A 5,489-nucleotide genomic window follows, 5' to 3' on the forward strand; every position below is an offset into this window, starting at 1 on the left:
GCCAGAGTGCTTTAGTAGAGTCATCAGGGCCGCTGTGATTACTTCCAACTTCAGGTTGGCGACTGGAGTCAGTAAGTTCACTGGTGAGTCCAATCCCGATACTTGGCTTGAAGACTACCGAGTGGCTGTCCAGATTGGCGGTGGCAATGATGAAGTGGCCATGAAGCACCTGCCTCTCATGTTGGAGGGATCAGCCAGAGCGTGGCTGAATCAGTTAGCACCCAGCAGCATTTACACTTGGGAAGATCTCGCCCGAGTGTTTGTCACCACATTTGAAGGAACATGCAAGCGACCGGCAGGGCTGATGGAACTGCGGTCTTGCATGCAGAAGCCGATCTCGCCCGAGTGTTTCTCACCACATTTGAAGGAACATGCAAGCGACTGGCAGGGCTGATGGAACTGCGGTCTTGTGTGCAGAAGCCGAATGAAACTTTGAGGGATTACATCCAGAGATGGATCATGTTACATCACATGGTAGAGAATGTGCCTGATCACCAAGCAGTCTGTGCCTTCAAAGAAGGCGTCAAGTACAGAGAACTGAATCTAAAATTCGGTCGAACCGGAGACATGTCTCTGAATCGGATGATGGAGATTGCCACCAAGTACGCTAATGGTGAAGATGAGGATCGACTCCGGAGTGGCAAGCACTAGTCAGTCGCCCAAGAAACCGGAGGAGGAAATTCCAATCGGAAACAGAAGCGAAAAGCCGAGCCAGCTGCTCCTGGGGAAGCCTTGGCTGTAACTCAAGGAAAGTTTAAGGGGAAACCCAAAGGGCCTTGGAACCCCAAGAAAGTTAAAGACCAAGACGGAAATGATGTGTTGGATTTGCCATGTCACATCCACACCAAGAAAGATGAAGGGGGTAAGCTCATTTACCCGACACATACCACTCGACAGTGTCAGCTCTTGATCCAGCAGTTCCAGGGCAAACATCCCAAAGATAAGGAAAAAGATTCGGACAAAGTTGAGGACAAGGAAGACAGTGATGATGGATACCCCCAGGTCAATTCCACCTTGATGATTTTTGCTGATGTTGAAAGCAAAAGTCGACTGAAAGTTATCAACCGTGAGGTGAATATGGTTGCTCCGGCAACAACCAGTTATCTAAAATGGTCTCAGACTACCATCACATTCGACCAGTCCGATCACCCAACGCACATTGCCACCCCTGGGAGGCAAGCTTTGATGGTCGACCCAGTTGTTGAAGGCACTCGACTGACCAAAGTCTTGATGGATGGTGGAAGTGGTTTGAACATACTGTATGCTGAGACGTTGAAAGGGATGGACATTCCGATGTCCAGACTCAGTACCAGCAACATGAGTTTCCATGGAGTCATTCCTGGGAAGAAGGCCGAGTCACTCGGCCAAATTGCTCTTGATGTGGTTTTCGGTGATTCCAAGAATTACCGCAAAGAAAAGTTGACGTTTGAAGTTGTGGATTTCTAGAGTGCTTATCACGCTATTTTGGGCAGGCCAGCTTACGCACGCTTCATGGCTCGACCATGTTATGTGTATCTCAAATTAAAGATGCCTGGTCCCAAAGGTGTGATCACTGTTACCGGCAATCGGAAGAAAGCAGAAGAGTGTTTTCAGAAAGGCTCAAAGATCGCTGATGCTCAGATGGCAGTGGTGGAGCTGCAGGAGTACCAGAAGACTGCAAACCCGAGTGATTTGTTGCAAGCCAAGAAGCCCGCTACAGAATCAGCTTTTCAGTCGTCTGGTGAACGAAGCCGGTTCACATTCACCCGACCGATCCCAGTGCTGCTCCGACTCATATCTCAACAACACTCGACTCCAAATAGGAAGAAGCGCTCATCCAGTTCCTCCGTGAGAACTGGGACATCTTCGCATGCAAGCCTTCTGACATGCCGGGTGTTCCCAGGGGGCTGGCTGATCACCGCCTACGAGTCGACTCAAAAGTGAAACCCGTCAAAGAACATCTCCGATGGTCCGCCGTCCAGAAGAGAAAGGCTATTGGTGAGGAGGTGGCTCGGCTCTTAGCAGCGGAGTTCATCCGAGAGATTTACCACTCCGAGTGGCTCTCCAACATTGTCATGGTCCCCAAGAAGGACAAGTCACTTCGCATGTGCATTGACTTTAAACATATCAATCGGGCCTGCCCAAAAGATCATTTTCCTCTCCCCCGCATCGACCAGATAGTCGACTCGACTGTGAGCTGTGAGCCACTGTCTTTTTTAGACGCCTATTCCGGGTACCATTAGATCCGTCTGTATGGACCTGACGAGATCAAAACAGCTTTCATCACTCCATTCGGGTGCTTCTGTTATGTTACCATGCCGTTCGGCCTCAAGAATGCCGGAGCCACATTCATGAGGATGATTCAGAAGTGTCTGCTCACTCAAATCAGTCGGAATGTGGAAGCATACATGGACGATATTGTGGTCAAGTCACGGAAGGGTTCCGACCTGTTGACTGACCTTGCTGAAACCTTTGCCAACCTCAGGAGGTATTGTATCAAGCTTAATCCATCAAAGTGCACATTCGGAGTTCCTGGCGGAAAGTTACTCGGTTTTCTCGTTTCCGAACAGGGAATCAACGTCAATCCAGAAAAAGTTGGTACTATACTCCGGATGAAACGTCCTGTGTGAGTGCACGACGTCCAGAAGCTTACCGGTTGCTTGGCCGCTTTAAGTCGATTCATCTCTCGTCTCGGTGAAAAGGCATTGCCTCTTTACCGATTAATGAAGAAGTCAGACAAGTTCGAGTGGACTCCTGAAGCTGATGCAGCGTTTGGAGAGCTCAAAGCTCCGCTCTCCACCCAGCCAGTGCTTGCTGCCCCAATCAGCAAAGAGCCTTTGCTGCTTTACCGCAGCCATGGGACAAGTCGTCAGTATGGTACTTACGGTCGAGCGGGAAGAAGAAGGAAAAGCCTTCAAAGCTCAGCTCCCAGTATATTATGTTTCTAAAGTTTTGAACCCGTCGAAGCAAAGATATCCTCATTATCAGAAGCTTGTATATGGGATTTATATGACCAAAAAGAAGGTTGATCACTACTTCTCTGATCATTCCATTACAGTCGTCAACGACGCTCCATTGTCAGAGATCCTGCACAACAGAGATGCAACTGGTCGAGTGGAAAAATGGGCGATTGAAGTCCTTCCTCTAGATATCAAGTTTGAGGCAAAGAAAGCTATCAAGTCCCAAGCAATAGCAGATTTCGTCGCCGAGTGGATTGAACAACAACTGCCGACTTAGGTTCACTCGGAGCATTGGACCATGTTCTTCGACGGTTCCAAAATGCTGAATGGTTCCGGTGCCGGGGTAGTATTGGTCTCCCCCCGAGGATATAAGCTCAGATATGTTCTTCAAATCCACTTTGATTCCTCCAATAACGAAGTAGAATATGAAGCACTTTTATATGGGTTGTGCATGGCCATTTCAGTCGCCGTCCATCGCCTCATGGTCTATGGCGACTCAGATTTGGTGGTTAATCAAGTGATGAAGGAGTGAGACGTCAGAAGTCCGGCCATGACTGGTTATTGCAATGCAGTGAGAAAGCTGGAGAAGAAATTCGAGGGATTAGAACTTCATCACATACCCCGACTGAAAAATCAAGCAGCTGATGATTTGGCAAAAATAGGTTCCAAAAGAGAAGCCATTCCCAGCAATGTGTTTTTGGAACACCTCCACACACCATCAGTTTAGGAGGATCCCTTCACTAAAGAAGCCCCGCAGCCAAAAAGTGCCACGGATCCGATTGAAGTTGAAGTTCCAGCTATGGTCGACCTGATCATGGAAGTTTTGGTCATCACTCCCGACTGGACGGTACCGTACATCGCGTACATCCTAAGGAAAGAACTCCTAGAGGACGAAGAAGAGGCTCGACAGATCGTCCATCGATCCAAGGCCTTTATAGTCATAAAGGGACAGTTGTATAGAGAGAGCGCAATTGGAGTCAGTCAGAAGTGTATAACACCAGAAGAAGGTCAGATAATCCTTGATGATATCCACTCGGGGACCTGTGGTCATCATGCGTCCTCTCGGACCATTGTGGCTAAAGCACACCGAGCGAGATTCTACTGGCCAAGGGCGAATGAAATGGCGAAAGAGATAGTCGACAAATGTGAAGGATGTCAGTTTTACTCCAATATGTCGCACAAACCCGCGTCAGCCCTGAAAACCATTCCACTCGTCTGGCCCTTCGCTGTTTGGGGACTGGACATGATTGGACCACTGAGAACGGGAGTAGCAGTCGACAAGTTCACCAAATGGATTGAAGCTAAGCCTATCAAGAAACTTGATGCTTGCACTGCTATCAGTTTCATCAGAGAGTTGATATTCAGATATGGAGTTCCGCACAACATCATCACTGACAATGGGTCAAACTTCGATTCTGACAAATTCAGAGCCTTTTGCGCCTCTCAAGGCACACGAGTCGACTACACTTCAGTCGCTCACCCCCAGTCGAATGGACAAGCGAAAAGAGCAAACGGCTTAATTCTCAAAGGACTGAAACCCCGACTGATGCGCGATCTCAAGCACGCAGCAGGTGCATGGGTCGACGAGCTTCCATCAGTTCTTTGGGGATTGAGGACAACCCCGAACCAATCGACTGGAAGAACCCCATTCTTTCTGGTCTATGGAGCCGAAGCAGTTTTGCTGAGTGACCTGCTCCACAACGCACCCCGAGTCGAGCTCTACTCTGAAGATGAAGCAGAACAAGCCCGGCAGGACGCAGTCAACCTCCTGGAAGAAGAAAGAGAAATGGCCAAGATCCGATCGACCATCTATCAGCAAGACTTGCGTCGATTCCATGCCAGAAATGTGAAGAGTCGAGCCTTCCAAGAAGGAGACTTGGTCCTCCGAGTGGATCAACAGAAACCACACAAACTCGCTCCTACTTGGGAAGGTCCCTTCATAGTCACCAGAGTCCTACAAAATGGAGCGTACCACCTCTATAATGTCGATCGCCAGATTGATGAGCCACGAGCCTGGAATGCGGAGCTGCTCCGCCCCTTTTATACTTGAATTCTCACTCGGATGAGATGTAATAAGGAAGACTTCTGTAGTTTATTTATCAAAGACAAGAGCGTTATAATTTTCCCAGTGATTGTTATTGTTTTTGTTTGCGTGAGAAATCCCCAAGTGGGTGGCTTAGCTGCGAATCCGTTTCGCCTAAGTTTGTAAAAATAATTTCCTACCGAGTGGTGAGCTAGCCTCTCACTCGGAGGCTTAGCTGCGAACCCGTTTTGCCTAAGTGTTTGAAAATCCTACTGAGTGGTGAGCCAGCCTCCCACTCTGGGGCTTAGCTGCAGTCCAGTACTCACCTAAGTGTTTGAAAATCCTACCGAGTGATGAGCCAGCCTCCCACTCGGGGGTTTAGCTGCAGTCCAATACTTGCCTAAGTGTTTGAAAATCCTAGCGAGTGGTGAGCCAGCCTCCCAATCGGGGGCTTAGCTGCAGTCCAGTACTCGCCTAAGTTTGAAAAATCCTACCGAGTGGAGAGCGACCCTCCCACTCGGCGGCTT

Source organism: Triticum dicoccoides, chromosome 2A (genome assembly GCF_002162155.2).
Source record: "Triticum dicoccoides isolate Atlit2015 ecotype Zavitan chromosome 2A, WEW_v2.0, whole genome shotgun sequence".
In the NCBI taxonomy this organism is placed as follows: Eukaryota; Viridiplantae; Streptophyta; class Magnoliopsida; order Poales; family Poaceae; genus Triticum; species Triticum dicoccoides.